This window comes from Nycticebus coucang, chromosome 8 (genome assembly GCF_027406575.1).
Source record: "Nycticebus coucang isolate mNycCou1 chromosome 8, mNycCou1.pri, whole genome shotgun sequence".
NCBI classification, from domain to species: domain Eukaryota; kingdom Metazoa; phylum Chordata; class Mammalia; order Primates; family Lorisidae; genus Nycticebus; species Nycticebus coucang.
Window position 1 is genome coordinate 104,827,854 of NC_069787.1, and position 7,790 is coordinate 104,835,643.

Sequence of the window (7,790 nt, forward strand, 5' to 3'; positions counted from 1 at the left end):
TCACCAGCCCCTAAGCCTATGGCAGGTCCACGAGAACCGGTGTTCAGATCTGGTTGCTGGATACAGTATGAGTCTGCCCACTCTTCCAGGCTTTCCACTCAGCACGAAGCTTCCCCCAACAACTGAGAACTCCGGAAAGGCTTCCTCCCATTCTGGACACCTTGGCGGGGGTGGGGGGGTAGGGGGGAGGGAGGCGGGAGCAGGCAGCCGATTCCAGCAGGTGCAATCACTTGCCTAATTCATCGGATTTCCACCACTCTGGATCATAGGCTGTGTCCAGCTGGCCACCTCTTTACTGTGCTACAACTCTGGTCCATGATTACTTGAACAGGAAGGGCTGCATATTTCCGAAGCTGAAAATCTTTGTGATCCAGAGTGTACATGAACTCTTACCTACTACTTTCATCTTGAAAATTTCAAAGCAATGGAATTTCTCTCCTAGAGCCCCCTGATGCATTCAAGAAATTAAAAACAAACAATATATATGCCCACGATTTAATCAGAGTCATAATCTAGAATTCTCTATTCTATGAAATAATCTGCATCTCAAATTAAAAGATTGTCAGAATCAAACAGAAATTATGTTTTAAAATAAATGCACGGGAGGTGCTTCAGGCACTCGTTAGGGGGCAGCTCTTTTAGTGCCAGGCATCACACAAGGCCGAGGCGATGGATTTGGGCAAAGACCCCAACGGACCCACCCATTCCTCAGCTGTGTTCATGAGGGAGGACGGCAGCTCCAGGTCCTCCAGGGGCTCAGCCGCAGCCCAGAGCCGGCTGTGGACGCTCATCCTGCGAGGCGGCAGTACAGTGCACAGGGTGCAGGAGCCCAGGGCATGCTGCTGAGGGGCAGTCACCTTCACCGACCTAGCGACCTGGCCATCCTGACTCACAGGAAGGAGAATGCCCGCCCTCCCAGCTGGGTCACCCACAACGCGGTATGGAAGGCGATGGAGGAAACGGCGCTCACACAGCCCTCGTGGCAGTGCTGCAAGGACCGCTACCTCAAGCCCTTGTTGGGGGACACCCCAGTGAGCCCCTCCTCCCAGAAGCCCCAGCAGCAGGCGGAGCAGGCCGTGGAGGCTGCAGACAGCAGGAACCACGGAGTAAGAGAAGTCCAGATTTGCTCGAAGAAGAATATGTGAAGGGAGAGATCAAGGAGAAGCAAGAAGCATCAAAAAGATGCTTGTGGAAGCCACCCGGAGTTTGAGGAGGTGGTGGGGGACAAGAGCCCTCATTCTGAAATACATATGCCCATGTGTGAGGATGTTCCACCACACCTGAGGAAGACTCAGAAACGCAGCCTCATGAGGAAGAAGAAGAAAAGGCTTCTCCACTTCTCCACCAGGAGTGGGAGCTGCCATTAACATCACCTGGTGGTTAATGGAGACGTTTAACTTGGATCTATCAACAGTTACATAGGCCTTCCTAAAAAAACAGGGGCGAGCTGGAGGCTACTTGCTCCTTCTCAGCATCTGATGAGAGAGCTGAGGTACACCTCATTTGGTCCCAAAAGGATGACAGAGATTTACAAAAAGATGATAAGGATACCAGGGATGCACTGATGTACACCATGGAATATTATGTAGCCTTAAAGAAAGATGGAGACTTTACCTCTTTTATGTTTACATGGATGGAGCTGGAACATATTCTTCTTAGTAAAGTATCTCAAGAATGGAAGAAAAAGTATCCAAGGTACTCAGCCCTACTATGAGTCTAATTTGTAGCTTTCATATGAAAGCTATAACCCAACTATAACCTAAGAATATGGGGAAAGGGAGGGGAGTAGAGGGGAAGGAGGAGGAAGGGAGGAGGGAGGGTAATTGGTGGGATTACACCTGCGGTGCATCTTACAAGAGTACATGTGAAACTTAATAAATGTAGAATATAAAAGTCTTAACACAATAACTAAGAAAAATCCAGGAAGGCTATGTTAACCAGTGTGATGAAAATTTGTCAAATGCGGGCGGTGCCTGTGGCTCAAGGAGTAGGGCACCGGTCCCATATGCTGGAGGTGGCAGGTTCAAACCCAGCCCCGGCCAAAAACCACAAAAAAAAAAAAAAAAAAAAAAAGAAAATTTGTCAAATGGTATATAAAACCAGTGTATGGTGAAAAAAGAAATTAAAAAAATTTTTTTTAAATGTTTTTTTAAATTTTGGTGCTCAGAATGTAGCTTGAACCCGCCACCTCTGGTATATGGGGCCAGCACCCTACTCCTTTGAGCCACAGGCACTGCCCAGGGAATTGAATTTCAAAAGAAATAATTTGCCAGATAACAAAGAAAAATAACTGTGGTAAATGAAGTGGTTTAAAAAAAAATGTGACCATTAAACTGTAGAGAGTGCTTACACTGGACCTGAGACTTCTGATCAATGTTGCCATTGCTTTGTAAGCCCTAGATTAAATAGTCTCCTATGTTTTGGCAAAAAATAAAAGAAATAAATAAAAATTAAAAATCAGAGGCCCTCAGCCTCCGTGGAGGCACTACAGATAACAGGGAGACACATTAGATGGCATACTGATACGATCACTTGGGTACCCACAAAGATCACAGTGAACACAGTGGAGAAAACAGAATTGAGGAAGGATTGCTTAGAATGTTGACCTTGGTGCTAACGCTTCCAAGGAACATCACCAACTCAGAGGAAAGAAAGCACCTTAACAAACTCGACAAACAAAAGGTAAAATACCGATTTTAACAAGCCCTGTAAATGAGGCGGATGCACACACACCTGAGGATCCTCATCTGCAATCTTGCTACTAAAGTGTGATTTGAAGAGCACCAGTGAGGTGCTGCTGGACTACACGGTGCCACTGACAGCAGCCATCGAGGGGAGCCAGAGCCTGCAGTCCCACACGGAACCTCCGTAAGAGCTGTGACCGTGCTTGGCTCCCGCCCGGACCTGCATAAGAGCTGCGCCATGACAGCCACCTGGGCCCAGACCTCCATAAGAACTGCTCCACAACCACCATCTGCGCCCACCCAGACCTCCGTAAGAGCTACCCCGACACCCCCAACCTGCACCCGCAGGGCCTCCGCACGCCCTGACCAGGAACTGCAGGAGCCTCACAACCCTCAATCCTCCCTCCGGTACCCTCCCTGTCTCCACACCAGCCGCTTGTCTGGCCAGGGACTCTAGTAGCCGCATGTCCTCTGGAGCCCTCCATGCACCTGCGTGGAGCCCTTCTCCTGGCCAGAGACTGCTGGAGCCTTGGGCTGTCTGTGCAAAAGTCACTGGGTGCCAGGCATTCCCAGGACCATGTGTGCCAACCCCCGCCCTGTTGCTGGATCCAGGTGTGTCATACTATGGAGCTGCTCCACAACCAGAACTCCCTGGCTGGGACAGCCTGAGAGCAACTAAACAGGGTCACTCCCTACAAAGATCCAGCAACAATAGAGTGATCCTGCTGGGGTCTAATCTTGGAGAGACACCCCCCCAACTCTGAGGATGGCCAGAGGCAATGGTGAAAAACAATCATGAGGCAAAATCAACAGAAAAACTCTGGCAATATGAATAATCAGAGTAGATCAACTCCCCCAAGGATCAATGGGGGCAGATACAGCACAAGATCCCATGCACAAATAGCTGAAACGTCAGAAATCGAATTCAGAATCTGGATAGCAAATAAGATCGAATTAGAATTCCAAGCAGTAACCCAAAAGATATCTCAAGAATTCAATGAATTCAAAGACCAAATGACCAAAGATTTTGACACATTGAGACAAGTTGCATCCCTCAAAGATCTGAAAAACACAGTAGAATCCTTCAGTAACAGAATGGAGCAAGCAGAAGAAAGGATTTCTGACATTGAAGACAAAGCTTTCGAACCTTCCAAACTCTCAAAGAGGAAGCTAAATGGAGGGCAAAAATAGATCACTCTCTCAGAGAGCTCTGGATAATTTGAAGAAAAGCAATATTCATCTTATGGGGATCCCCAAAAGCAACGAAGTGGCTTCACAAGGCACAGAGTTTCTTCTCCATGAGATTATGAAGGAGAACTTTCCAGACATGCCAAGAGATTCTGAAATTCAGATAGCAGACAGTTTCAGAACTCCAGCATGACTCAACCCAAATAAGACATCCCCCAGACACATCATAATCAATTTCACTAAAGTTAATATGAAGGAGAAAATTCTGAAAGCAGCCAGATGAAAGAAAACCATCACCTACAAGGGGAAGAATATTAGAATAACTGCAGATCTCTCTGCTGAAAACTTTCAAGCTAGAAGAGGATAGTCATTGACTTTTAATATCCTAAAACAAAATAACTTTCAACCCAGGATCCTGTACCCAGCTAAACAGAGTTTCATTTATGACAGAGAAATTAAATACTTTAATGACATTCACATGTTGAAGAAATTTGCCATAACTATACCAGCTCTCCAGGATATTTTCAGACCTATCCTTCAAAAAGACCAGCATAACCCTCCACCACAAAAGTAAACCCTCCCAAAAAGTTTTGATCAAATTCCAACTTCCATAGTCGCAAAAGGATTAAAAATGTCCACCTGAGTCTCGAAAGGCATATCAATATTCTCAATTAATATAAATGGTTTAAATTGTCCTCTAAAGAGGCACAGGTTGGCTGACTGGATACAAAAACTCAAGCCAGATATCTGCTGCATACAAAATTTTAATCGCATCTTACATTAAAAGACAAATATAGACTCAAGGTGAAGGGATCGTTATCTATACTCCAGGCAAATGGAAAGCAGAAAAAAGCAAGCGTTACAATCCTATTTGCAGATGCAATAGGCTTTAAACCAACCAAAATAAGGAAGGATAAGGATGGACACTTCATATTTGTTAAAGGTAATACTCAATATGATGAGATCTCCATTATTAATATTTATGCACCCAACCAGAACGCACCTCAATTTGTAAGAGAAACTCTAACAGATGTGAGAACTTGATTTCTTCCACTTCTATAGTAGTTGGAGATTTTAACACCGCTTTAGCAGTGCTAGATCGATCCTCCAAAAAGAAGCTAAGCAAAGAAATTTTAGATTTAAACTTGACCATTCAACATCTGGACTTAACAGACATCTACAGAACATTTCATCCCAACAAAACTGAATACACATTCTTCTCATCAGCCCACAGAACATACTCCAAAATCAACCATATCCTAGGCCACAAATCTAACCTCAGAAAATTTAAAAAAATAGAAATTATTCCTTGCATCTTCTCAGACCATCATGGAATAAAAGTTGAACTCAATACCAACAGGAACCTGCATACCCATACAAAAACATGGAAGCTAAACAACCTTAGCTCAAGGATAGATGTGTTATAGATGAGAATAAGAAGGAAATCACCAATTTTTTGGAATAATACAACAATCAAGACACGAGTTATCAGAACCTCTGTGATACTGCAAAGGCAGTCCTAAGAGGGAAATTTATAGCACTGCAAGCCTTCTTCAAGGAAACAGAAAGAGAGGAAGTTAATAACTTAATGGGACATCTCAAGCAACTGGAGAAGGAAGAACACTCCAACCCCAAACCCAGCAGAAGAAAAGAAATAACCAAAATCAGAGCAGAATTAAATGAAATTGAAAACAAAAGAATTACACAACAGATCAATAAATCCAAAAGTTGGTTTTTTGAAAAGATCAATAAAATAGATAAACCTTTGGCCAACCTAACCAGGAAAAAAAGAGTAAAATCTCTAATTTCATCAATCAGAAATGGTAACAATGAAATAACAACAGACCCCTCAGAAATTCAAAAAATCCTTAACGAATACTACAAGAAACTCTACTCTCAGAAATATGAAAATCTGAAAGAAATCAACCAATACCTGGAAGTACGCCACCTACCAAGACTTAGCCAGAATGAAGTGGAAATGTTGAACAGGCCTATATCAAATTCTGAAATAGCATCAACTATACAAAATCTTCCTGAAAAGAAAAGCCCAGGACCAGATGGCTTTACGTCAGAATTCTACCAAACAATTAAAGAAGAATTAGTACCTATATTACTAAACCTCTTCCAAAATATAGAAAAAGAAGGAATATTACCCAACATAGTGTACAAAGCAAACATCACCTTGATCCCCAAACCAGGGAAAGACCCATCAAAAAAAGAAAATTATAGACCAATATCACTAATGAATATTGATGCAAAAACACTCAATAAGATCCTAACAAACAGAATACAACAACACATCAAAAAAATTATACACCATGACCAAGTGGGATTTATCCCAGGGTCTCAAGGCTGGTTCAATATACGTAAATCTGAGAACTTGATTTCTTCCACTTCCATAGTAGTTGGAGATTTTAACACCGCTTTAGCAGTGCTAGATAAATGTAATTCAGCACATAAACAAACTAAAAAATAAAGACCATATGATTCTCTCAATTGACACACAAAAAGCTTTTGATAATATCCAGCATCACTTCACGATCAGAACAATGAAGAAAATTGCTACAGCAATTTCTTAAACTAATAGAGGCCATCTACAGCAAACCCACAGCCAATATCGTATTGAATGGAATTAAATTGAAATCATTTCCACTTAGATCAGGAACCAGGCAAGGTTGCCCATTGTCTCCATTGCTCTTTAACATTGTAATGGAAGTTTTAGCCATTGCAATTAGGGAAGAAAAGGCGATCAAGGGTATCCACATAGAGTCAGAAGACATCAAACTTTCACTCTTCACAGATGGCATGAATGTATATCTAGAAAACACCAGGGATTCTACTACAAAACTTTTAGAAATGATCAAGGAATACAGCAATGTCTCAGGTTACAAAATAAACACCCATAAATCTGTAGCCTTTATATATACCAACAATAACCAAGCCGAAATAATACTCAAGGACTCTATTCCTTTCACAGTAGTGCCAAAGAAGATGAAATATTTGGGAGTATACCTAACAAAGGATGTGAAAGATCTCTACAAAGAGAACTATGAAACTTTAAGAAAAGAAATAGCTGAAGATGTTAACAAATGGAAAAACATACCATGCTCATGGCTGGGAAGAATCAACATTGTTAAAATGTCTATACTCCCCAAAGCAATATATAATTTTAGTGCAAATCCTATTAAAGCTCCATTGTCATATTTTAAAGATCTTGAATAAAATAATACTTCGTTTTATATGGAATCAGAAAAAAACATCGAATAGCCAAAACATTATTCAGCAATAAAAACAAAGCAGGAGGAATCACACTACCAGAACTGAGACTGTACTATAAATCGATAGTGATCAAAACAGCATGGTACTGGCACAAAAACAGAGAAGTAGATGTCTGGAACAGAATAGAGAACCAAGAGATGAATCCAGCTACTTACCATTATTTGATCTTTGACAAGCCAATTAAAAACATTCAGTGGGGAAAAGATTCCCTATTTAACAAATGGTGCTGGGTGAACTGGCTGGCAACCTGTAGAAGACGGAAACTGGACCCACACCTTTCACCATTAACTAAGATAGACTCTCACTGGATAAAAGATTTAAACTTAAGACATGAAACTAGAAAAATACTTGAAGAAAGTGCAGGGAAAACTCTTGAAGGAATCAGCCTGGGTGAATATTTTATGAGGAGGACTCCCCAGGCATTTGAAGCAGTATCAAAAATACATTTCTGGGACCTGATCAAGCTAAAAAGCTTCTGCACAGCCAAGCACATAGTAAGTAAAGCAAGCAGACAGCCCTCAGAATGGGAGAAAATATTTGCAGGTTATACCTCCAATAAAGGTTTAATAACCAGAATCCACAGAGAACTCAAAGGTATTAGCAAGAAAAGAACAAGTGATCCCATCTCAGGGTGGGCAA

General features: G+C 42.0%; 1 pseudogene; it reads left to right on the forward strand.

Moving 5' to 3' along the window:
• The first annotated feature begins 864 nt into the window (after positions 1–864).
• Positions 865–2,872, forward strand: LOC128591417 (telomeric repeat-binding factor 2-interacting protein 1-like; annotated as a pseudogene).
• Positions 2,873–7,790: the final 4,918 nt, after the last annotated feature.